The 27,829-nt window shown below is 43.8% G+C and overlaps 1 protein-coding gene across 1 annotated transcript in view; it reads left to right on the top strand.

The window, feature by feature from the left end:
- Positions 1 to 364: 364 nt before the first annotated feature.
- LOC118771155 (RNA-binding Raly-like protein) overlaps positions 365 to 27,829 on the top strand; it is a 68,518-nt gene continuing 41,053 nt past the window's right edge. Inside the window, exon 1 of the mRNA XM_036519049.1 lies at positions 365 to 608. The gene's annotated coding sequence lies outside the window, so the exon portion shown is untranslated. The remainder of the gene's footprint in view (positions 609 to 27,829) is intronic.

The raw sequence follows: 27,829 nt of genomic DNA on the forward strand, positions 1-27,829 counted from the left end.
TGTTGGTAAAACCTGCTCACTCTTTGTCCACATTTTTAAAGTGATTAGCAGAATTTGTTGGTTAAGGGTTAACATTTATGGTTAGGACTAAGACTGATGCTCGTGTTTCAAATTACAGTGTTTACTTTTTCAAACAGGATTCAGCCCCTGCTTCGCTGTCGCTATAAAAACTAATTAAGACATGTTCAGGTTCGGTTCACGTCTATAAATCCGGGCATGGCATGCTAGGTTGCGCTTTGCAACAGAGAAAGATCTGAACAGCCGATGAAATTGACTGGCCTGTTCTGGTACGCGCATTCTGAACGAACGGAGGGTACTGCATCTTTAAAACCCTCAAGCAAAACACAGTCTGCTAGATCAAAATTGTGGGATTGTAAAAGCCTACGGTACCTCTGTCACTTCTCGAGAGCTATCAGCGCACATAAAGCTAGCTAGTTGGCTCCGGTGGTCTTTCACTGCGTGGTTACTGCTGGGAGTCGGGCTGAATGCGAATCACATGACACTACCGGAGGCAGAGATTGAGAGGAAAACGCTTCGTCTCCGTTTCCACCGCCATACTGTATTTCATACCTTATCACATTTTTATTGCAACATTTTACTCCCGCTCGGTGAGTACATTTTCAATGGCATTTTTGTGCGCATTTTTTGTCTTTTTTGTTTTGTTTTTTCCTCCTTTTGCTGGTGTTAAGTGATGAGAAATGAGGTTTTTTAGCTGTTCTTTTTCGGGGTTTCAAGTTTTTTAGCATGCAGTGATTTGAATCGTGGGTACACGGATCTTGGTAACGCTGGGCTGTAGCGACAGTCGCAGGAACATACGTGTTCGCGGTCTTAATTCAACTGGTTTTTAATCAAGCGGTTGGCAGTTCTGTATTTTCCATCACGTACTTGTTTTTGCACATTTTTACTTTGTCGTTTTCTATCGTTCTGACTTTTGCTGTAGCTGTGCTTTGCTGTGTCTTTGGCAGTGCTGTTTCTCCCAGTTTCATGATTTTGCGGGTTCGGTGCGCGCGACAACAATCAAGAGGCTCTTTTATATTTTATTCTTCTTTTCTTTAGTGGAATCATGTTTTTTTTTTCTTATCCTTGATGAAAAGATTTTAATATGGAAACTTCTCCCGGAGGCTTATGATCAGAGATGGTGTTTTTTTGTTCGTTTTTTTTTTTCTTCCAAATTGTTACACTTTTGAATATTCGCATATGAAGTATTTTGGATGTGGATGTAATATTCTAAAAGTTTACGTAAAGCGGTGGATGTCGGGGGGTGGGGGGTCCTTAACCATCAGGATGAACAGCTGATTCGCATACACAGGTATTTTAATAGGACGTTGTCTGACGTTTGGTCTGCAATAAAATGTCAAGCAGATTGCAAAAAAGTGTATAACCTGTGGCTGGTTTGTTCTTTCATTAATTATACCAAAAATCCACAACCTGGGTATGTTTTATCGGTATACTAAATGAATACACAGTTGGAAGGAAGCTGACCATTTAGCAAAAATGGGGTAGGTGGGTGGAACAGGTTAATTTATTGAAAACTACACAAACCCTTCTCTTCTCCCTTCTTTTTCCGGATGTTGCAAGATATTTTCCGCAAGAAATTAACTGTATTATTCCGTAAACATATCATATTGTCTGATTTCGTGAGATCTTCATGTTCACCCACAGACTTGGGCTAGAGATTATTGTTGATGGCAATCATGTGCTATAGGTTTCACCTAAGATAGATACACTGGCACTGCGTGCTGGTTGATAAAACATTAATGTTCCATAGATCTGTATATATACGTGCTTTCTGTGACGTATTGCTTAGAGTTATCTCGTTGTGTCAGAATAAAGTGTTTTCTCTCTTGGGAAGAATTAAAAGCGACTGAGTGTCGCGAATAGTAATGTGTTATCTATGTAGTCTGATTTTCTCATGTGGTGGATTAGCCTCGTAGGAGTTCCGGTAGAACTGTTCGAAACAAGTGTGGAGGTAGTTTTAACCACGGTCCATTTGGCTGAATTTCCCATGTTCGTGGGGGTCACGGTTTTTGAGTACGGCGCAAAGGCACTGGCAGCGTGAGGCGCCCCGAAGCAGCAAAGACTTGAATCGGGGAAAAGATTCCCTCACCCGGGTAAGGAAGCGAAAGATGGATGCTACGAATGGTGACGCTAACGTACCTGCAGGTGATTTGATCCTTTTTGGATCACTTGGATGCAGTGAAAGTTTTGTGTGAGTGAACGTTTTTTTCCGTTGTCAGATCGGATGTGGCCGGTTAATCGGTGAATCTGGACGTCACTATATGTGGACGTTGTTACATTTCGTCCGTGGGCTGATCTGAAAGCAAGGGTGTATGAATGCAATGGCATATATGTAATCATAAAGAGTACAAGTGTCATTATTTAGTTTCCTTATTTACCCCAAATGAAACGTATACCATACAAGTGAAATATTAAAATCATGCATATACTTGTGCAAACAGTATGTGTTCTCTTCACCTAAGCTGGAATGAAAACAGTTTGTGGCTTTTAAGACAATTTAATGTGCTATTCGGTTTTTCCTCCCAACCCGCAACTTGGCGAATGGGACACCTGCCAACCCAATACATAGTCCTAAATCAGACTTCAAAAGGAACCACTCATGCACACCAACATTGTGTGCTGTAATGCTTTGCATTGCCCAGTGGTGCCACGGTGCAGTCATCCCATTTCTCCTTCCTTGGACGAAACCTCATACATATTTAACATAAGGGCAGTGCTGCTGGGGAATTCATTATATTGTCAGGCAGCAAACCTCATTCAAAGGGCTGCTGTCCTAAAAACAATACTGTGTGTCCTAAAGTGGGATTTGATGCAGAGCCGTGCCTCTCTCACGTCAGGTGCCAGCCATTATTTAGCATGTCCAGAGGACTGTAGGTTGTAACGTTGTTGTGCTGGCATCTGCAGGAGAAGGGTTACTGTCATTAGCCTTTCAGTTTGGGTTTCAGTTTGGAGACTTGAACAAGAAGAAGACCCACGCAAGTTGCTTAAGTGACTGAGAAGTTTGTTTTTGATTGTTGATTTAAAAACACTGGGCAGCAGTGTAGCATAGTGGTAAGGAGCAGGGCTTGCAACTGAAAGGTTGCTGGTTCAGTTCCCTGCTTGGGCACTGTTGTTGTACCCTTGGGCAAGGTACCTAACCCACAATATCCTCAGTCAATATCCAGCTGTATGAAAGAATACTGTGTAAAAACTGTAACCTATGTAAGTCTCTCTGGATAAGAAAGTCTGCTAAATAAAGCTAATGTAATGTAAAAACAAACTCACTCCAGATGACATTAATGCTTTATGAATGACCTCCTTTTTGCCTCACAGTGATTGTGAGGCAAACTGTGAAACTATTTTTGGTAGCGTTTTACAATTTAAATATTACTGATAAGTTTTAAATATGCACTATCCATGAGTAATAATATTCAGTAATGTCCAAGGCCTCTTCATGGACACGTCTAGTTGAATGAGGTCACATCCTTGGCAAGTAGCTTTGGATGGCTGTTATTTTTTTTAAGGAAAGTGTTCGAGGTTGATGTATGATGCATAATTCCTCAACTTGCTGCTCTGCTCTTTATATCTTCCTGACAGCTTCCAAGCTCCACCCACCTGTCTAGGCCAGCGATCAAGCAAGTGTCAGAGAAATAGGCCTCCCAATCAGGATTTTAATGCACTCAGGAATTTTTTATTTAGAGTCTGCCTGAAAGTTTTATGCTGACATTTTTTTTCACTCTTAGCATACTATTATAGTGTGTGTGTATCTGTGTTTAATGGTTGCTGCTGTGACTTTGCTGTGGTAAAAATTTTTTGAATTTGAATTTTTAACTTTGAATTAAAAAAAAAAACTGCATTCAAAGAAGTGTGCCTGTGTGTTTGAGTGGGCCTCAATCATGGCTGTATTGCAGTGGGATTTGATTTCTCCTGCTGCTTTGAGTTTATGCTAATAGGGGTGTGAGAGATCCATCAATGGCTCTCTAACGATGCACTCAATTAATGATTTGACTCACACTTTACAGGCAGGAAGTAAACAAACAGCACCATCAGACCGGAATCGCGATAAAAGGCGGTAGATGTCTCTTCATCTGCGTCGCTTTTTGTCTGATTTCTAATCATTTGCGCTCCTCTCGCCAAATTCAGATTGGTGCTTAGACCTCCATCTTGGATGGGTGCCCATTAATAGAACGTTGCTGAGCAATGCTATCGTTGGAATTTCCCTTTACCCCTCTTTAACTGTCCATAGCAAATATAATCACAGCCCATGGCTCCTGTCCACTGTCTCCCATTAGGCTAATAAAGGATTTGATCCTTTCTGTTGAATTTCCATTCAGCTTCTTATGCCATTCTGTCCCTCGGCTTGGACTGATATCTTTGACCCTGTGACCCAGTCCTGGAACCTATCACTGACTCTAAAGGCCTCCAATTTGAAAAGATGGTCTTCTTATTACTGTCATTATTAGTTTCCTAGCAGACGCAAAACACCCTTGTTGATGAAAAGCGTTGCAAATGCTGAAACAATTCCAGAAAAGCATTTTGCTCCGTGGTTAAAGAGCAGTGCCACATCTGGGATTTGAACCTGCAACTCTCTTAATTTATTTCCTGAATAACTGTATCACACTGTACGCCAGACATCTTAACGCCACCATGCTGGAAATGTAGCTTCATGCACTCGTCAATAATTTTAAAAGTAAAGTAAAGGGTAAAATCTGCTTGCACTCTGTCTACTGTCTGATCTGTTTCCAAATATTGTTTGATGGCAGCGAACCCCTGCTGCATAAGTAAAATCTTTTCACAAAGAATAAACAATTTATTGCTCTAAGCAATTCTTCTTCTTGGAGCCAAAGCCTCGGTGTTTGCAGTTTTATCAGGAATTTTAAATATCTCGTATCTTAAGCGTTGGATTGGGATTTAACGGTCTTAAATATTCGTGTGCTCCTTCATTATGCGTTCTTATTGTCTGCTCGCCAAACTTTCACGCGATTAAGTTGATCTCGGCGTTTAGTCAGGCGGACGGGATCCCTCTAGAATCAACGTGGCTCGGATCCTCTCATTCGGCCTATTATTCTACGCCTTTATAGTCTTATGGCTTCCATTGTTTGCACAATTGCAGTCTCCTGTAATGAAATTTCTCATTCAAGCGTAATCTGTTCCATTTTTGTATTTTAATGGTTTTTTTGTCCCCCTCAGCTCTTGTGTCTCAATAATTGCCTGAAAAATGGAACATCCCCTCCTCGTATTGCTGACAGAGGGGATTACCCTCTTCTCTGTTCAGCTGATAAACCTTGGCATGGCACACTTGATTTAAATAAACACTAAGTGTGAAAAATGTACCTCTCTAAGCTCAGCAAGTGGTAAAAGTGGGAACTGTAATTTAATAATGCTGATCTGACCAATTAAACCCACACCTGAAGGCCAGAACATTGAAGGGCTCTCATTTTCCAACCACACGAAGACCATTGGTGTAACAGTAGACAATTGGTTGCATAATGACTGACAGTCTCCACTGTTCAGGAAATTTGGCTCTCGTTGTGATTTCAGTAACGTGTTTTATTTTGAGCCAAAAACAAATTAACACAAATAAAAGGAAGGCAGAGGTCAGGTTGACTGAAGGTAGGCCTTTGAGTCCAGATGCCACCCCTCCTCTTTTCTCTGACAGAATAATGCACCACCTGTTGCATTGTGGGAGGGAAGTGGAGACAGGACCACTCACGGATATGAGAAACCCATTTCGGCTGCACTCCGCGAGGGAATGCGAAATGACTGTGATGAATACATCATGAATCCCCTGTGGTTCATTCTCAGATGTTGTCAACTTCTTTTCTGTTCCGCAGAGTTTCAAATGGATGTGAGGCTCCAGTTATATAAACAGTTTAAATGATTGCTCTGAGGTAAAGCTCCGAAAAAAAGCATTCCCCTCCTCCCAGTCCACACCTGGGGCTGGACGACCTGGCACGTGGCTTCACGCCCACCTACACGTAGGTAGATTCATCACTGAGCTCTGCAGGTGGCAGGCAGGTGTCAGCACCTGGGAGCAGCCGAGGGATTCGGTTCGTCTCTCAGGTGCTTGGCAGAAACACGTAATACTCTGTCTGAAAGTAAGACACTGACGCACAGCGAGACTTGCCCTTGCCCTCATGGCTCAAGAAAGAAATCATCAGTTAGGCCTTGCAATGTCACGGGTCTTGTAATCATCTTCTTAACTGATCCCTCAGTTCCAATGAGGATATGACTTATGAGAATATGAATATGAGTGAAAAGAAAAAGGGGATCAGATTTGAAGTGGTTGTTTTAAAACACACGCATGTGGGATCTGTCCCTCGTGTGATTGAACCAAACTCAGGTTATGGTATGAGCAGCATTTCAGAACCACAGACAGCTATTACCGTATCTGTTTCATTACCATAGACGGATACTGGCACTGGTACAGGTTGTGTTTCAGGGTGTGCAGTTTCACCGATGCAAACAGTGTGTGGACTGGCTGATGTGCTAGTTGTAGCATGCAGGTTGAGCTATCCTTATTCAGTAAATATCAGTGAATCTGTGGCGAGCTTGACATGACCCCTCAGAGCACCATCACAGGATTCATCAAGCTTTGCGGCTTGTGAATGCTGTCTTCCACACTCGGTTTTAGGACTGTGTTTTTTGATCCATGTCCACAGCATCTATCCTTTTATTCATTTCTGCATCTGAACAATTTATATGTAAAGGCAGTTGTTTGCCAGAACTGGTGAGAAAGAAAACATGTATTTGAATAAAAGGTGTCAATGCTGAAGGCAGTTTAAGCTGTTGTTTTACAGAATCAGCTGTGTGTAGGTGTCGCATAATACGGCTTCTGTTTATTGCAGTTTGTATTTCCTGTTAGTTATCTTTCCACTTGGGATTGATCTGCTTAAGAATTCACGTCAGGGAATCAATTTAACAGACTGTTTCAACACCATTTCCTTCACTGATATCAGTAGATGTCATTTTTTTCAGCCTTGTTTTGGTTGGACTGTACAAGATTTGTCTTGTGCTCATTTTTTTCCTTTATTTTTCTTTTTTGCCAGGTTAATTGTTTCCCAGCTCTGACACAGCCCTTCCCCAACAACTGACACAACTACCCCAATTGTTCATAGGGGCCTGTAGAAAAGGGCCACATGTTTATGTTTCTGTCTTTGTCTTTGTCTTTGTTTGCGCACCACCTCCACCTCTCACAGGCACTTGTTTACGACTCAGTTGAAACCTGGCCAAACCGGTCCTGCTGCTCCCCTCATCAGCAGGACCCCCACAGGGAACTTGAGTCACAGGCGCACCCCCAAGGACGGCCCCCAGGTCACCATTTGCCCTCGGACCTGCCCGTATCCTTTGGCCACCAATCAGGGCCTCAATAGGGCCGGGGATACGGGACAAAATAAAGGTGGTAGTGACCTCCCCCACCTCAGTACCGTAACAATATCTGGGAGGTGAACAACTGGGGAGACCAAGCCTTTGGGGACCAAACATTGTGCTGTTGTTGTGTGCGTCTGTGCCAAAGAAACCACACACACATACACCACAAACCCTTGCATCCATCCATTCAAAATCCCCAATAAACACCTGAACCCGGAACCTGACTCTTGTGTCCTGACCGACACCCCACTGTGATAGCAAACTAGCCTGAACCTAGTACGGGTGAAACTGCCCCCTCAGTTTCAGGGCCCGATATTGACAAAAATATGTTTCACAGACACGCCTCAGTTGTCTCTTCATGGATAATTGTGGATCATTCTCAAGTGATGTCAAATTGATTCCAGTGTTCAATATATACTGCTCAATCAAACCTAGCTAATTAGACATAATCAATGCATTATTAGACCATAGATGAATAATGAATTTCATAATGGATAATTAATGAACAAATCATTAATTACAAGCTATCAGTAAAAAATGCTGTATGTGTAATGTGTTTGGGGAAAAAAAAGTATCAAATTACCTTTATAATTAAAAGAGTTTCCCTGAATGGTTTCAGAGCCATAACATTTCATAAAGCATAGATTTTGTCTGAAATGCACTGAAAACAGAATACATAGATTAGAAAACAATCTATTTCTTCTTCTGCTTCTTCATCTTCTAATTTATGATTTGTCTAAGACCTGCATGATAGTCTGCCCAGCTGAAGTAGTTAACAATTAATTTATTGAGGAACCCAGGTGGTTTGCATGAACATGTTTCTCTCAGTTTAATCTCCAGTGACTGTCCTCTCTGTTAAACTCACCCATATAAAGCAAAACCTATGAAAGAAAACTTTGCTAACTTTTTTAGTCTGCATGACCCTGTAGAGTTTGTCTAGGATGAAAGCATTGATTCAGTGCCCAGGCCTTCTTTTCCTCACTTGATGTGATACCTCAGTTAGAGCCGGGGTGGGAGGATCAAAGTGTACCCCCTTTTTCTCTTCAGAACGCCTCAGGACCCACAGGGGTTTGCCTTTTTTGAGGTGGGTGCGCAAGGCATTTAAAAATAGCCAGGGAAAATGTGGGCGAAACAAAACTGTTGTTTTTTTTTCTTTTTTTTTTTTTTTTTTTTTTTAGAGGACCGACCGTGTATTGTGAAGCGCATCAAGGGCAGATGCGAAACATTTGGACAGGCGTAAGGAAGCCGGCGCGGCGCGATAAGCCCATCAGAGGTGATTCAGTGACGCTGCAGGCATAGCGAGACGAGTGTGGAAAAACAGGTGCCCTCAGTGAGGACAGAGATAATGGTGAATAACAACGGGGCATGGCAGAAGGCTAAACCATCTCGCTCGGTATAATCATATCTCTCCCGCTGCTGTTAGGCCTGCCTGATGGATATTAGTCTGCTGTGGCAGCAGTTGATTAGTCATGCCTTTGACCTGGCTGCTCTTGGGTGGCAGATTCAGAACCACTGAGCCGAGAGGCGGAGCCAGTTTATTCCAGGGTACAGGTGCCTGTGTTGTACACAATTATAGCAGACAGGTGGCCAACACCAACACCAAAGTACCTTTACTTCAATAAAGGTACTTTGACTGAGAGGAGAAATCAGCACAATGGGATGACACCTGTCTGGGCCAAAGCTCAAGGGATGGCCACACAACATCTAGTCATGACCTGTGTTTTACATTGTTTGTGGGTTAGAATAAATGCTTTTGAATGTTCATGTAGTGCTTAAGATTGTGTTATGTAGGGCTCATGAAGGCTTTTGTAGTACTTATGTAGGACACCGTTTGTAATGTATCAGCAGACTTTTTCAGAAGCAGAGAAGGTGTGGAACAGACGTTTCCCATCTGGGATTCAAATCCCCAACCCCCTGGAGCTGCACATCTCAAATGCTATTCCACAATTCTGCCTCCTATTAAAATGCGCATGGATTCCACGGTGTTCATGGGAGTATGGTTCAGCATTTGTACGAAAGCTTTGCAAAATTGCAGTCAAACTAAGGTGCGCCATTAAACTGATTATTATTTCACAGCAACCTGCCCAAACACTTTTCCGGCTCTCACATTTGACTTCCTAATCAGAAAGTGATGGGTTTCAAAGCTTCTGGAAGGACAGGGAGGTACCTACCACCTACACACTGTCTAGCCTTCTCTACCATCAGTACCCAGGTAGAATATCCACTTATGATGTGGGTGTGACCTGGCTTTGCACTTAGCAGATAGGAATCACTCACCTTCTTTCCATGTGTAAATCTGTGTGTGTGTGTGTGCGTGTGTGTTTGTTGAACTCTTCGTGTGTGTACTGAGATGGTTCGACATGCTGTACAGAGAGTGAACACCCTTCAGCAGAGACTGCATGAAACAGTTTATACACAATTCCAATGGTTTCATCGTTGATACATTCCCATCAATATTCATTTTCCCCATTTTAACCCATGCCCTTTTCCCTGTTTTAAATACTCTTACAGCTGTATTGAAAAGAATTGTTACCTCTATATCAGTTGTGATATGTTCAGTAGTTCCTCTTTCAGAGCAAGTGTTCAGTAGACATGTGTTGAGCAGATCCTGGACGATGGTGCCTATTTTTTTTTTCCTAGGAAAAAAGCATTTTAATTTATGCTCATTTATGTCACCTGTTCATCAAGCCATGCTGACGTGGCAGTGTGTTCTTTGATCGTGGTGTTTTTCTCTGGGTGTGAATGTGCCAGATTTTCCTACCACATGTGGGATGATGCATTTTGGCACATAGTGTTGTTGATTCAGGATTATCAGCACTGGCATCTGGAGTTATTAAGTCGGCAGGGGGGGAAGATGGGAGATATTAAAATGGCATTGGGAAAAAAAAGAAAGAAAAAAAAAAAAACCTCGTTCCGCTTCTTCCGTGATGATGTGACCTCGACTGCGTGTTTGCAATTTCTCGCGTCTTCTCTCCCGAATCCCTTCCTTAACGCGGAGCTCACATCGGTCAATTTAGTTCTATTCTGCACGTAATTACTGCATCGCATGCTCCGAATGCGAGGAGGGAAGCAGATATTCAGCCTCAAATTAATCTGTCTGATTAGCGATGGTATAATAGAAACGGGAACCGTGTGGACTTAATATCGCCAAGCCGCTATTTTTGGTCTGTCTTGTCTGTTTTGATACCGCGTCAATGAGGGATGAGAGTCTCTCACTTTGTCGACAATACCAACGTAATTAACTAATCAAGGGTCTGAAGCACACGTGTTGATTACGCTAATTGTAGCGGTTCTTCAGAAATGCGTCTGGGTTAAAATACCCTCACCATATCTGCCTGATATGAGCACTGTGTTCCTATCCTTACTAATAAATCTGGGAAAAGCACTTCTTACGTACTCAAAATGTCATTTTTAGAACCATTCTTTTTCAGTGTGTCACAGGTAGTATTATTGAAATAAATAACGGCTTCGTTTTTAATTATTTACAATATTTCAATGGACACGTTTCGAGCTCTAAAATTCGCAAGATAAATGATTTGTTTGACCTATAAATCTGGGTACAACTGAATGAATAGCCTACTATAATCCAAGAGTAAGCCTATTGGTAGCACATTTAATTTCAGACCGCTTGCAAATCCAGAATGATTTATTGAAATAGTAGGACCATGTTGATGTCAACAATTACATTCAGTTAATTCTATTCGACTAAGTACCTTCACTTAAGGACCTTTTACACCTTATTAACTTTTGCAATATTCACAACAATCTGTTGCATATTTTTCCCCCTTTTCTATTAAAAAATGAGAACTGCATTGAACAGCCAGCTCCTTATTACCTACATGACATTTTAATATATTTATGATTTGATTTATGACCTCATGAATATTTTACATGCTCATAAAATCTAATAAATCCAATTTAGAGTGGAATGTTGCCCACCCAAAACCCACAAATATCCTTCACATTTAGAAGCAGCACTTGAAAATAATGAATAATTAATAAAATCCAGCTATGGGTTCAGCAACCGCATGAGAAAATCACTTAGCGAACTGGAGTATTGCAAGGAACACTTAAAGGACTATTTATAAACGACCCTATATGGAAATAATATGTTCTAGAATTAAGATAATTATAATGAATGCTACCAGCTAGTGTCTCGTGAGCCCTGTTATGAGCTACAGCGTTACAATGTAGGAGGAACCAATCAAAACACTCCCCACAGCAAAACTCTACGGCATCATAGGTTCAAATCAGCAAGTCACTGGAAATGCATTGTAGCTCAAAAACGTTGTTGGTGTTGGCGAAGCTACGCTCTCTCGTCATTAGTTCTGCTGTCCCAGGCCACCGTTCTCAAGGACACATTGAGGAGGTATGAGGTCGTCGGTACGTGGTGCCGATTGCCGATGAGGGTTTTTGTTCCAGCGTGTGTCTCATCATCGTATCCATAAGGCTGCATTTGATGGCTCCCTGGTTGGTTTGCTCCCTGGAAGTCAGCAGACCTCAGATTATCATTTGACAGAGTTAAGACTGGCTGAGATTCTGCCCCCGTGAGACAGAGGTCAGAATTACTCCGTCAGATTGTCTGTGATCTCATTTGAGGCTACAGGCCGTTTGCTCAGGCAGTGAATTGGCATCCCTGCATTAGAGCTCAGCGCCAGAGGAGATGTGAATAGATATTTTCAAGGGGTTGTGAATAGGTTGATTAATGGCTTTTCATATAGAATGGCTGTATGTGTGTGTGTGTGTGTGTGCGTGTGTGTGTGTGCATGTGTGTGTGTGTGTGTGTGTGCACGCATGTGCTTGTGTGCGTGTGTGTGCACGCGCGCGCATGTGCATGTGTGCGTGTGTATGCGTGTGTGCATGAGTGTGTATGTCTTTGTGAAATGAATGTGAAGTTGCATGGACAAATCCAATTCTTCTTTGTGCCATTTATACATGGCAAGGTTTTATAAAGGGATATTATCCAAGGAGAAGGGAAGGACACACCACACTCATGACAAGATCATACTAGCTTGACACACCAAGTTAAACAATACCCAGTTAGATATATGTGCTCTTAAATGTTTCTAGTAAGAAAGTGAAACTTTGCAGGGTATTCCAGGAAGTATTTTGAATGGAGTAAATACTGATTTCTATGGTAGTACAGAATGGTGTGTCAGTTTTCTGAGCTTTAGCTTGGACTGTATAGTGTAGCCCAGCCGTATCTAAAAGGGGCCAGAAGTCTTGTAATCCCCTGCTGATCTGCTGTGGTATTATACTTTCCTACCGTATCTCCTTGACCATCTTCATCTACTGACACATGGATTAGTTCCCAGATCTGCCTTACATTGAATTCAACTGAGAATATGGTACAGTTGGAAACATGTTAAAGAGGATTGGTGGAGAGAGGGTGGGGGAGGGTTAGGGAAAAGAAGGAAATTTCACCGGCGAAATAGCTAAATGGTGGAATTGTACCATACCGTTACAAGAACGATGCCATTCACACAGTCACACTGAAATGACAGGATGGGCCATACCTCAGATAATGGTAACTTAAATTGCTTTGTAATTATCCACACACTGCATTTATTTAGTTATGTATTTGTATCTATACTGGCAGAGTGCTAGAGTAAGTGTGTGCATGTGTGTATGTGTGTTTGAGTGTGTATGTGTGTGTGTGAGAGAGCATGCGTTTGCATGTCTATATGTGTGTGTGGTGCATACATGTGTATGTGTGTGTGAGAGCATGCGTTTGTGTGTGTGTGTGTGTGTGTGTGTGTGGTGCATACATGTGTATGTGTTTGTGTGCGTGTGTGTGAGAGAGAGCATGCGTTTGCATGTCTGTGTGTGCATGCATGCGTTTGTGTGTGTTGCATACATGTGTGTGTGTGTGTGTGTGAGCATGTGCTGCTCCTGGCAGACGCACGCACAGGCTATTGATCCTGTAATTAAGTTCCCGAGTAGCAGCAAAGCCCTGCTGAAAGGGAAGCACTTAGCAGCTTTCTCCTGTGGCCCAAGCACAGCGTGGCTTCATGCACTCCGTAAATGGCGGGAATGCCATACGCCGCCAGTCAACATCACTGGCGTGACCCAATGAGGGGACTCTGCTGTCCATAGCAAAACTCTGATTGGTTCAGATCAGTGAGTCACTATCACATGATAGGTCCACCTTTTTTGAGGTTCATGAAGCCTCACTTTCCTGTTGCATTCAAGTTCCTTCTACTAGGTCCCCTCTACAGGAGACTGCACTCCTATTAATGAGACATTAAACAGTTCCAGTCAGGATATACAGGCATGGATAATACCCCTGGCTTCTTCTCCATAACTGGTTGTAAGACTGACAGATCACCAATGGGATCCACCTCTCTCTGTCTTTCATTTTTCTCATTTTTCTGCTTTATTCAGTATACCATGCCTGCATTCCATATTCTTTTTTTAACATCCACAGCCAGATTATATTTCTTTCGTCTGGCGTGTTTTTATATTCACCTGTTACCTGTGCTGACCTCATGGCCTGCCCTGCTTTCCATTATAAGCCACCAAGCATGAAATCAAGGAGAGATCTCTTACCTTCAGCAAAATTGTGTCCCTGTCCCTCTCTCTCCCTCTCTCTATCCATCTTTATCACCCACTCCCCGAGTCCCTGGCGCTCTCGCCCCCTCTCTGTGTTTTCCCCCGTAATCTGTCTCAATCGGTCTCTCCATCTCTCATTCTTTCTCCTTGACTGATTCATTCTCCCTCTCCATATCTCTGCCTCCCGTTCTCCCTCTTTCTCTGTCTCTCTCTCTCTCTGTCTCTCTCTTGCTGTCTCTTGTCTCTCTCTGTCTCTGTCTATTTGTCTGCCTATCTCTCTCTCTCTCGCTCTCTGAGAATCTTACATAAACATGAGCTGTTTGCACCGCATTGCACTGCATCTCTCCTCTCATTGCAGGCGATGTGATTTCTCCTGACACCGGGGGTGCTGGCCTCCTGCTCAGAAGGCATACAGGTTTATAATCGGATGAGAGCGGGGGCCGCCGAATTATTTCCTTTCCCGCAAAACTCATCTTTTTACTGGAGTCTCAGCAGCTGCTCCTGCGGGCAGGCGGGCGAGAGAGGGGACGGGGTCCGGCGCGATTATGATGTCCATCTGCACATGGGCAGACAGGGGCACATCAGCGTTTCCCGCTCGGAGGCTGCGTCGTGAGGAGGGAGCTTCTGTCCGAATTAGGAGAGATGGGGGGAGGTGGTGGGGGGGGGGACGGGGGGGAGCAGAGATGTGCCACAGGGGCAAGATTACACTCGCTGTGAGGACGGCACTGACGGGATTAACATCGCCAGACGAGATGGCATGCCGCGTCTCAGGGTTCTGCCCTGCCCTGGTAGATGCAGGAGGGAGCAGTGTGGCGTGCCCCAGTCAGAAATTCACACGCCTGTATCACTGTTACACTGGGAGGCATGGCTCTGTCCTTCCCTTCTCTCGCCACCCCTCTTTCTCCGTATCCTCCTCTCCTTTCCTCTTTCCGTCTCTGTTTCTCTCTTCAGCTCAATTAAAAGTGTGTCATTGGCATGGCAAACAATGAATATATTGCCAAAGGATAAACAACGCTTAGTGAAAAATACAGAGGAAAAAAATCAATTAGTCATGTTTTGAAATACTGTAACAATGACAACAATGACTATCAAATATGACGAGTGTCTCTTATCCTCTTTCTCTTTCTCTCCCTCTCTCTCCGTCTCCCCCCTCCTTTTCTCACCCTCTCTCCCTTCCCTTTTTCCTGTTTCATTCTTTCTCTCTCTTTCCTCCTCATTCTGTATTCTTGGACTAGGATCCAAGTGCGGTCAATAATATATTTAATCACGGAAGACAAAAACGTAGTCCGGAAGGACGGAACGGGTCAGTCACGGGAAGCAGCAGTACAAAACCAGATCCAAAAACACAAGCAAGGTCCAGAGAACAGGCGAGGGTCAAACACGGCAGTCAAAATACAGAATGGCAGAGAGCAGGCTTGGCAGTGTCGCAAGAAACACCTCACAACGAGGTAACACAAACTGAGTCCTTATGTAGCGAGGACTTGATTGAAGAACGAGTCACAGGTGCGCTTGATGAGTGGGTGTGGTTGAGCCGGGCTGAACTGGGCGTGGCTGAGCTGGCTGACTGGGAGCAGCTGTGACACCATCTCTCTTTGCTAGTTAAATTCAGTTCAATTTGGCTTTTTGGCATGGCAAGTATGTCCTTATGTCACCAATATAAGATGCTCTTTTCTCTCTCCCGAGAGGAACAGCAGTCTCTCCATATCTGAGAGCTCCTGAAAAGCCAGGGAAAACTCCTCCCATTGTGAGGTAGTGCAATTCCTGCCTGTACACTACCTCCCCATCATTTCCAAAATGACTTGGAAATTTAGTCACATTTCTCTCTCTCTCTCTCTCTCTCTTTCTCTCTCACATCCCTGCCATTCTGTGTGAGATCAGCTGTCTACCTACTTTGCTCCTTCTTTACCAGTCCTCTTGTTGAGCTACTGAAGAGTCTCTTTTCAAAGATACTGTACCACGGGCTTTTCGTGTTGAAGCTTATATCCGCTGGTATACATTTATGAGTGCGAAACGTCCGCAGAGCGCAGCAACATACTGAACAGAGAGGCATGCTGGGTACTGGGATCCTATGCCGCTAGACGTTTCAGATGAAACGCTCGGGTCTGAACGTAAAGCAGATCTAGGGCATTAAAAGAGTCGACAAATAAAACAAGGAGAACGTCTCGCACCCCCAACCTGGAATAAACACCTCGAGACGACTGACATTTGTACCACAGCGGCTGATGTCTGAGCAGGGATTGCTAAAAAAAAAAAAAAAAAAAGAGATGAGAAATGCCGGTTATTGCAATTTTCCAGGACAACCATCATTTTTGCATTTTCTCAGCGGACACTGTTTCTGAGAGTGACTTAAAGTGAAAAACGCACACACACCCACACACACACACACACACACATGTACACACGCGCACACACACACACACACACACACACACACGTACACACGCGCACACACACACACAGACACAGACACATACAGTAATTTGTTCTCGCATTGCGGAAACAGCTTGCACCAGCTGGCAGTATTAAAAAGGCAAGATCACCTTTCTGAGGTGTGTGGCAGAGGAATACCTCCAGGGATACCAGCCTATAAACCTCCGGTCCCCCACCGGCCGCTGCCATAGCGACAGGGAGAGTCTCAGAACTTTCCAGAAGAAAAAAAAAAAAAGAGGACACACAGATATGAACACATGCAAACGTGGTCTCAAAGAGACACATGAATACACGCATACAAATGCATACACACACACACTCAAATGTGCATGCACATGTAGACATATTAGCACAAATTTCACTGTGGGTTTGACTCCACTGGAATACTTGTAAGAGGTCTCTTTCAGACTTTGATATTTGAATGAGGTGACGGCAATGGTAGATTCAGAGCAGCGGAGTATTAACAATGGGCCTTATGAGGCCTTTTGCCATGAAAGGACACAGAGACAGAAGAGCTGAAGCAGGCTCCCCTCTTTAAAAAAAGACACCATTACAGTTGGAGTCTCGGCTCTGGAAACCGTACAAAGAAAATGTCATGTTACAACTAGCAAGCAATCTCAGTCATGCGGCATTTGTTCACAGCCGTCCGGTCCCTTGTTATAAGTCTGTAATGTCATCAGGCACACACCTTCTCTAAAATATCCTAAGTGGGAAAAAATCTACGAAACATAATGAAGCAAAAAATATTGGTTTAGAATTCTGACCATGGGGGCTTTTGTACAGTCTTTATTTGAAAATGGAAAAATTAACAGCATCAACAGCAAAGTATTTGTCGATGTAATTACCAGAAAATTTTAATTGGAGATTCATAAGTCCTTATTCATATGTTTTTTTTCTGCCAATATTTTATACAAATTTGTCAAATGAAAAGATAGTGATACATGTTTCCCAGGTGCCTGCATGCAGGCATATGTAATTTAAACCAAACTGTTACTGCTTGTTTAATGTTATAGTTACATTACCTCTTCCTCAGTATAATTGCTTGATCAGTGACTCACAGAGAAGGGTGTATGATGCTATGTATGATGTTTTGCGCTGAGAAAATTAGGTTGGGCCAATGAATCTCTATCTCTAGTGCATTGGCTGAGACACTTGGTAATTGTGTTTTTGCTGTTGGGCCCAGAGCTTTTGTGCAAATCTCTGTGCACCACTTACAGTCCTACTTCTCTCAACATTTTTTTTCCCCTTTGTATCGTTCCTTGTTTGCTGTGAATGACAATGCGGTCTAACCAACACACCTACCACTCAAGCACACCGCTGGTAGTAGCAGAATTATTTATTTATTGGACATTTATTCCCTCCTAATGGGGTTATTACCCTTGGGCGTGGGTGCTTGAACATGCTGTAACCAAAATGCCCAAGGGATTAATTTGTAGGTGGTAAGCAACAGAACACTGTTCATGTGTATTTATAGTATATCTTCTGTTGGAAATACTCCAAAGTGCTGCTTTTCAACCTATAGTATTGGTACACATTTTTCTTTGGACGTTTCAGTGAATTGTTAAACCATCCTCGTGGCATTGGGTATACTTAAATGTTATTGAACTGCCAAGGCTGCAGTCGATATTTACATTGCATGTAGTCATAGCAACATACACTTGCTCACCTGTGTATATCCTGCGATATTAACTTGAAATGAGAGCAGATTTCCAGCTGTTGATTCAGCTTTTAAAAAGCAATAAAGGCGTGGAGAATCCTGAATATATACATCACAATGTGCACAAGAACATACATTATTTAGCTGTCAGGGGCAACCTAACAAAGCTTGCAGTTTCAAAAGGTACTTATTTACTGGCGGAATTCTGGGCGTTTGCTGAAGCAATTCAGTTTAACTACACTGCTGTACACTATAGCAGCAGTACTCCACGCAGGATTCAAACCCGGAATCCTCTCATTAGTGTTTGAAGTGACACCCGCCCCCCACCCCCACCTGCAACACCCACCTGCACTTCAAACTTCATTTTGCAGTAATTTCATTGCATTACATTGCCTAATGCACGTTGTCTTTGTTCGTTAGACTTAAGGGGGCATTGTCAGTGTTTAAATGCAGAGATCAGAGACCATTTTGCTGAGGCACGCTTTATCTCCTCGTGTCTCCACACCACGTGAGCCTGCTGCATGTGTGTGAGCGTGCCCACACAAAGACACCTTTTAAAGATCTGACACACAATGGGGTGTGACATTATAGGTGGGATATTACATGTCTTGGGAAGACTTTAATACAGGCAGATGTGTGAGTCTGGTGTGAAGACGGTGTGAGGACAAATGTGTCCTGGCTTACAGTACATCTATGAGGGAATTCAGTATTGCCTATGGGTGTATATAAGTGAATTCAGTATTTCCTATAGGTGTCTATAAGTGAATTCAGTATTGCCTACAGGTGTCTATAAGTGAATTCACTATTGACTATAATTGTCTATAAGTAAATTCAGTATTGTCTATAGGTGTCTATAAGTGAATTCAGTATTGACTGTAAGTGTCTATAAGTCAATTCAGTATTGCCTACAGGTGCCTGTAAGTGAATTCACGTTTGACTGTAAGTGTCTATAAGTCAATTCAGTATTGCCTACAGGTGCCTGTAAGTGAATTCACGTTTGACTATAATTGTCTATAAATAAATTCAGTATTGCCTGGGGTGTATATAAGTGAATTCAGTATTGTGTGACAGGAGAGATTCAGTGACAGGAGATAGGAATAAAAGAGTTAGAAGTCCCAGTTCTCTGGCATAAGGCGGCAGACCTTCCTGAAGTTTGCATCCATTAGTGACCATGCTTCACAAGCGACTGATCCTATGAGGTTGTGAGGTACGAGGGGTACAGTGAGGTAGAAGCTTTTGGGTATCATCGCTTTCACTTTCAAGTATGACTCGTTTTGCCGCCTGTGTCTGGAAGATGGCAGTAACATCTGCTGGTACCGATGAGTCAGCCAAGTCAGCCAATAAATCTGAGGTGTAAAGTATTAAGACCTGATCCTGTTAGTTAAAGGATTTGCTGCTCTTGGTCATTATTGTCTCACTTTAAGATACTGCTATTTGTTTCTTGTTATTCATTTGAATATTCCCCTGTCCCCTGTAAATACTCCCCTCGGTTTTCAAAGTGGGGTCTGAGTTGTGTTCTCCGTTTGTTGGATTTTACGCCACCTGTTCAGCTGGGCTACCTGCGGGCGGGTTGACAGAGCTGTGTTTGTGGACACTTTGATGCTGATTGGGTAGTGGGTGATTTGATTTGAAGGGCAGATTGCTGTGTCCGTGGCTTAGTGCTGAAAAGGTTAGCCACATGGAGTCAGATGAGCAGCAGGCCTCTGGCGGAGATGATTGGCAGCAGGAAATGTTCGCCTGCTGGTCAAAGAGCGTTCAGTGGTGAAAACTCTGTGTGTGTGTGTGTGTGTGTGTGTGTGTGTGAGCTGCAGGCTGACCGACATAATTTGTGTGTGTACACATGTCTACGTGTGTGTGTGTGTGTGTGTGTGTCCATGTGTGTGTCCCACATAATTTGCGTGTCCATGTGGGCGTGTGTATGTGTCCGTGTAGGTCTGTGTGTGTGTGTGTGTGTGCGTGGCTCTTTAATATTACTTCGATGGGCAGCTTTAGACTTGCAGGGTCCTTGCGTGGATACTCCAGCAGTTTTAAATGTGGATCCCGTCCTGTGGAATCCAAGCTGTCTGGCGTGACAGGCTCTCCCAGCAGCACAGAGGGCCGGTCAGAAATGTCAATGAAGCCGGCGCACAACTCCCAGCACCCAGCGCAGTCAATCTATGCAGTGTAGATACAAGCCGGCGAGACATTCCTCGCTAATCGATCCCAGGAGTGAACGGCCGGGAGATGACTTTGCACGGACGTTCTCCAGCATTCCAGATGCCTATACCTGCGGCGCCGGCCGGCGGGTGGCATTCGAGAATTAATTCATCGCATATGCCGAAGCGCGATCTGCCATCTGGCGACTCCGACCGGGCGACCCGTCCCACGCGTTGCGCTGCGAATTGGTTTTGGGTCTCTGAATGCGTGACCCAGTTTACCAGTCGGAGAGAGCGAGAGGGAGGGAGGGTTGCTAACCCCTGTCTGGCTTCGGAATCCGAAATAAGAGCGCGCTCGATAAATCTTTCATGGTCCCAATCGTTGCTTTCAGACGCCACTGCTCCGTCTCAGACTGAAGACGTCACTGGAAGTTTAGTGCTGACAAACCACTTTGCAGGGCAGCTTGATTACGGCCAAAAAGTTAGCAACTCACAAAGGAGACAATGGAAGCAACAGAGAAGCATCTGAATGAGTGCTGTTCACCTTTCACTGTGCACTGACGACTTCTGACCGCTTAAGAAGCAAGCAGAGAAAAGCTTCCTTGTGTCCCAATTAAAGCCTTCAGCAACACCTCCATTGTGTGCATAAGAAAGTTCCAGAATGCTGAATGGAATGAGAGTGGAAGAAGGGCAGTTTTGTTCTTTGCATCTTAGCAAACATGCACACACGTGTATGCTTACACAGACATAATGTATTATGTATTATACACACACACATAGACACACACACTCACACACAGGTTATTATTATTATTACCAAGAAACACATGTAACAGCATTGTTACATTCTGAATACATTCTCTCTGTGAATAGATGTTAACATTAAGGCAGCTGTCTTTGAAATAAAACAGTTCCCTCAGTTTAGTTGCCTCAGACTGACATATCTACAGTAATACTGACACAATGTGTGTCTGTCACTGTAGAGTGAAGACAGCCCCTGTGATTTTTTTTCTTTTTTTCACAGACAAACAGGAGCGTCAAAGGAGCACCCTAAAGGGTTAACCATCTGTGCGAATTGCTCACAGATTTTCCACAAAGCCCCAAAGCCCATAAGCTTTAGATGATATTTGATTCCAACTTTGATAAATGTCTTCATTGTAAAGCTTCTAAAGTAGAAGAGATGAGGTGACATTTAGAAAAGGAACGATGAGACATATTCATCATTGTACTGCGTATCTGGAGTTTTATCCTATATGTCATGTTTGTTCGCGGCGAGAATGAGGCTACGCGGCTTAGACACCTCTTTATCTAGCGTCTGTGGCAAGTGGTGTTCGGTTCGCTCCGGCAGCCGAGATCGCAGTCCGCCGAGTGAGGTGGGGGGGGGGGGGGGGGGGTTGAGAACAACACGAACATGACAAAAATACAATGTGCAAATGAGGTGGGCTGTCACCAGCAGGGAGGCAGGAGTTTCAAATGCGAGGAGGTCAGGGTCGTCGTCATGGCAACCTTTATGCTTCGGGGAGGGGACCGAAGCCGGCGTTTCGCTCGTCAATAAAACCGAATCGGTATCTGGAAGTGGAAAATGTGAATGAATGTGAATTAAACTGTCTGTCAATCGTAATTCCTTTCAGGTTTGCGAGGGATCACGTGAACTCTGGACCAATATTTCAAACCCTGCCATGATCTGTTGTTTTCCGAATGACAAACAAAGTGATTCAGTGCTCATTCAAGTTGATTGCTTTCGGATATCTTGCTTTAAAGAAGATAACGATAAAGCTATTCAATTATTTCCAGTTCCATCCATTCCTTCAGCATGCTTGGTACTCACCATGATGTTTCCTTACAAGCTTCACCATAACCATGATAATCATTACCATCATCATCACTGTCACCATAATCACCATCGTCAACGTCATCTTCATTGACATCACCATCACCATCACCATCACCATCACCATTATCACTGTCATCGGCATCGCCATCACCATCATCTTCATCATCATAATCTTCATCATCTTCTTCACCACGTCCACCATCACTATTTCCATCATCAGTAGCATGTCCATCCCTATCCTTTTTATCCAACTGCCTGCTAATGCCTGGGCTCTGCCCAATCATAACCGCAACCGTAACCATAACTACTGTAACCATGAAGCAGATCGTAAAGGTGGACGAAAAGCTCTGGCTGTGTTTGCTCGCTGTCGCTTGACGCATGACAAGCATGTGAGCACAACTGGGGCGCCTGTGACCCTACAGCCCGGCACGGCATCAAAGGCGTGTCACTGCACTCCAAACACAGAGGCAGCGGGTGACACGTTTAAAGTCACTGGTGTCTCCAGCCCTTTCCTGTCAAAGTGAATCGACTTTGTAGTGCCGAGTCCTGCGACCCATGATAAACCCGTCCAAATGCTTCCTTATGAATACCCACACTTAGACTTTCTTAACCGAAGGGGCTTTAGGCAGCAGTGATGCCAAACCTATAGCATTCTGGCTACATGTTCATGTTTACATCTTCCAGGCCGCAGTGACAGTGTCCCCAGCATTTTTATTGCAAACATCGCTGGCTTCTCTGGACCAGTGAGATGGCGTTGTGTTCAGAGGGATCTCATGAGGAGAATACATTGCACCGCTAGAGGGATACACCAAGCATAGAGGTGGTGCTGTGGTATTCGGCGCACACATGAGGGTCACGCGGTTTATCATGTAAGAACAGGTGACGTGGTGGTTGAAATGATTATCAAAAGATATTGCTGGAGTGCTGTCTTCTTTGGTTTGCATCTGAATTCTTTTTGAGGTTTGTGGATACAGTTAATGAGGACACAAATCTGCATTTTAAAGCCTGGTAAATGCCAGGGGTCGAACCCCGACTGATCCCCTGCTTCCATCTGTGGCGAATTCTCACTCTCGGGGGGCGGGGGATCACGGAAATGATCTAACGGGGGCGTTCCCAGCAGACGAGAACAGTGCGCAGAATAAGAATGAGGGGAGGTTACAGCCCGTTGCTTTTCTGCTTATGCAAGGGAGATGGAGTGCAGTTTCGGGTCCGTGCTCCAATTGGGCGAGGCCCCCCTCGCAGGCCCTCGGATGCGGCTGTCGGGGCAAAAGAGAGAGACGGAGGCGGGGAACGGGCGGAGGGGCACTGCGCGCTCTGCGGAGCGTCGCGGCGAGCCCGGGGGGAACGATTAGCGCCCGCCAGGCCCCTCTCCACTAACTACGGGATGACATGCAGCGGGGCCCGTATTCATTATGCCTAATTGCTAATTGCAGCCTGTGAATGAATCAACTGGGGCCTCTGCAGCTGGATAATTAGCGCGGCAATTTACGGCTCTGAGGGAACAAAAAAAAAAAAGAACGAAGAGTGAAAAGAAGAGAATTTGCAGGATTATAAAAAAGAGAGAAAAAAGGATGAGTCGTAGCGGAAGCTGGAACAATTATTTGCATTAGGGGTGCCTTCATTAGTGATACTTATAGCTTCCATATCTGTCTTCTCTTTCTCGGCTTCTTCTTTAATGCTAAATCAAACGCCATCTGACAGCAGTTGAATGCAGCGCTGTGAAATCGTTTTTTTCATATGGTACAGTAAGCTCAATGTCTTTTTCCGTTCTGCTTTAAGATGCGTTCACATTAGTGCTGTAATTAGAACTAGAAAAAAAAAAGCTGGGTCTGGTAGAGGGTCTGTATTTGACCAAATTAAGTAATTAGACTTAATGTGTCATTTGCCTCTCAGAGACCACAACATTAAACCTGTTGTAGAGGGTGGACACAGAGAGTGTGGAAATATTATGGGCTGTTGATTAAAGATTAAAGGAAAATTGCTGCATCTTGAAGAGAGGGAACACACTTTAAAAAACCGAAAAAGGCATTTTTAAATTGTTTTTAAAGTATGTTTAAAATAAAGCAGAGGGCCCAATTAAAGGTGTGCGTTGTTCCTGTGGAAGACCACACGGATTCGCTGGGAGGCTTTTGCCAACTATCAGATTGGGTGCGAGCGGTCTCTATTACCTGACCACTCACTCAAATCAGTCTACAATACCCCACTGGAAGCCCAAGGAGAAATGTTTCGCCCCCACAGTGTCCATCTTGAGTGTGTGGCAATGCCTGGCTGTCCACACACACACACACGCACGCACACACACACACACACACACACACACACCCTTTCACCGTCCTCATCCTCTCCACCCACCAGTGATGTATGTTAGTATACTTGGCTACCCTTGTCTAGTCAGGTTGCGCAAGTTAACTTGTGGTAGGGCTCTGGATAAGAGGGCTTGCTAAGTGAGTGTAATGTAATGTAATGTAATGTAATGTAATGTAATGTAATGTAACAACTCAGTTTTTCGCCTCACCACAGAACTCCGCCCAAACACCTGGTAGCCTCATCAGATTAGAACTCTGACGTCGCCCAGCTCTGATCAGCTTACAAAGGCTAAGGCTGAGTTGTTTCACTTCCTGCTCTTGCTGTTAAAAAAGTATTTTTGAAAGAATCATAAAACTGACAGAAGATGTCAGGAGGAGGACTTGACTGCTAACCAATCTACTGTTGAAAAATTGCTCTACGGTTGAACCAGTTCAGTTGTGCCTTTTTTTTTTTTTGCAGTTTTGTTTTTATTTTATTTTTTTATTACTTTCTTTCTTGGGGATGGTGGAATCAAAGAGCTTTTTTATTTTCATGATGTGATGCTTTCTTTACTTTCACACGAGCCATCGTCACATGATTACACGGTACATACTTTTCGATTGGTAGCTTTTCTTAAATCAGATGATGCATCAGCAACTGCACATGGTGTCCGAAGAGGGGCTTGTACAAGGTATAGATTCTGTTTGTGTGCTTCTGAAATTTAAGAACGTTGTTAATGGATTAATGGGGCATGGACAACATTTTCAAATGAAAAATTTTCATGTTTCCCTGTCCATAATCCTTGAAAGTTTCTGTGAAAGAATGCATATCCATATTTCACTTCCTGCTGCCGTTGGCTTTTCTTTATCTTCTCATTTAAAACAGCGCTGTGGGTCAAAACTTGGGCCAGCTGGGGAGCGGCCAAAATCCGCAATTACCCCCTGCAGGAAAAACAGTCTACCCTGCAATAAAGCCAACGCCGCTTCTCTGGAAAGTTTTAGGCAGCGTTAGAGCAAACAGTCAAAGAATAGCTGATACAAGCCATTGAGCACTGGGCCCTTCGGAGGCATCGATGAGTTGATACAAAAGAAAAGCTGGCATCAGATCAGGAGGGGAGAAAGCATTGTTAAATAAGCAACTACAGCTCAATGATATCCCTCTGACAAAGCAGCCAGTAGCCTAATCCGTTTCTTATTGCTCCATGCTGGCAAAGGTAATCCATGTGGAGTCAATGAAATGGGATGTTTACTGGGAGGTAATGAATACACATTATCCCACACCCCAGTGTAATGTCAGGTTGACACCTGTGACACTACGTTATGATGAGTGATTGGAGGTTATCAGCAGAATTGCGTGCGGGCAGGAGAGGGTAAGTGCTGGCTGACAGGAGTTTATTTTTTCCCTTTTCTAATAGCTGCCCATTCACACCTTTCACCTTAAACAGCCATGTTATAGTCATGATGCCACCTGGCCCGGTGCTCTGACAAAGGGCTTAGCTCTTCAAGTCAACTTGTGTTAATTTTTAGGCTTAACAAGGTGTGCCATCATCATCATGTCATAAAGCATTGTTTTTCAAACTCTTTGAAAAATGGGTTTGTCAGTTCTAGAATCCTCGTGACTGTCGCCACAGTAAAAAGGTTGTTGTTTTCCAAATTGCCAGCCTGTGGTGAGGCAACCTGAACAGTTTATTTAACCCTACCAGCATATTTGGACTAATAAAGAATCTTCATACAGAGGTATGAAGAGAAACCCATGAGAGGTAGATTAGTATTGTCTCCTCCACCCTTGCACTCTGCAATAAGGACCCAAAGCTGCAGTGCAAACTGCTTCATGTATAAAATTGCATGTAAGAAAGTTCCCTGCATGTTCTCTGAGGTGCTGGCTATTGTAGCATGTATTTGAAACCTTTTCCTCGCATGTTTGATTTTATAATTTAACATATTGCTGTTCTGTAAGGCGATTGTGAGTGCTAGTCATTAGCTCTCATGTTTATTATTACTTTTATGTAGCATACACTCTCACCCGGAGCGAATTACGTAGTTTGAATTCTTTACACGTCATGCATTTATACATCTGGATAATTTTACTCAGGCAATTCAGGTTAAGTGCCCTGGCCATGGGCACAGCGGCAGTGGCCTTCCTGGGAATCAAACCAGTAACGTTTAGGTTCTAAGCCCTGCTCCTCACCACCACACCATGCTGATGCTCTAATGGGGGCTTGATGCTATGATGTTCTTAAGGGGGCTTGACCAAATCAGGCTGTGGATGAAGTCTCTCTCTCCGCCAGCTACAAAACACCGCTGAAGGTGTGAAAACTGTTTTATTCATAAATTCCGATCGTATGTCGAACTTTGACCTCCTCTCTTCATTTTTCGCTCTGCGGAAGACAGTGGGAGAGAGTGCTTTGATCCCTTTACTTTGATGGTGAAAAATCAATGCGGAGCGGTTTCTCTAATTACCGCTGAGTTGCATTTTTTTAGCCGTTCGTCACTGTCTGAGGTTGCTCTTGGCGACTCCTTCGGACAGATTAAGATGGGGGGGAAAGGCGTGCTGACAAAGACAGAAGTACTGTAATACCACTGACAGCACTTTTGAGGTCTCTGAAGTACTTTTTAAGCCTTTTTTTTACATCATTACATTGTGTGTGTGTGTATATGTCTGTGTGTGTGTGTCTGTGTGTATTTGTGTGTGTGTGTGTGTGTGCGTGCGTGCATGCGTGCGTGCCTGTGTGTGTTTGTGCGCGCGCACAGTGCACATTTAGAGGTGGAAAGCTAACGGTGTTGAAATACAGGAGAGCCGTCACTGCAGGTGTTTCACAGGCACGCATTACACCTTCATCACACTTTTAGGGTGTTAGCATTACCGCTGTTTCCAGATTTATGATTTAGTCCCGAATAATAACAAAAGCACACAAACATGCCAAACTCGCACGGAAAATGTCAGCAGTTGCAAACAATAAGCTTAAGAAAACAATCTGGCGGCGGTTCAGCGTTCTCAGTCAAAAGACCGTTTTTCAAGGAGTAACAGCTATGAGTCACGTGGCTCCACAGCACAGTCTTTGTAAGATCTTTCAATTTGTGATTAAATTGAAAGGTCTTACAGATTGATTAAATTCTCTCCAAGCTGCCGCCTTTCTAGCGCAGACTGCCTACTATTTGCGCTGCTGGTCCAAAATGAAGCATGAATGGAATAATAAGCTTCAAAAACGGATGTAACTTTTAAAATGAATGTATGACAAGGACAATTTCATGAGAGGCGCTTAATAAGAGAGGAGACATTTTTTCCTGAAGGCAAGGCCTTTTGAATATTTAGATAGACGGTTATATAATAATAATTGATTGCATTATACAGCACCTTTCAGAGATATGAGTGTGGGGGGTGGGGGGGGCTGTGGGGTGGTTAACCTCAACCTTCTGGGTGATACAAGACACTCATTTTGCACAAGAACACTCACCATACATCAACTGAAGTGGAGAAGGAAGGAGGGAAGATTTTTAGATGAATGTTGTGAATGAGTCCCGTGGGTAATTTGTCCAGGGCACTATTGAACACCCTGACCACGACACC

The sequence above is a fragment of the Megalops cyprinoides genome, chromosome 24, assembly GCF_013368585.1.
Source record: "Megalops cyprinoides isolate fMegCyp1 chromosome 24, fMegCyp1.pri, whole genome shotgun sequence".
Lineage (NCBI taxonomy): Eukaryota > Metazoa > Chordata > Actinopteri > Elopiformes > Megalopidae > Megalops > Megalops cyprinoides.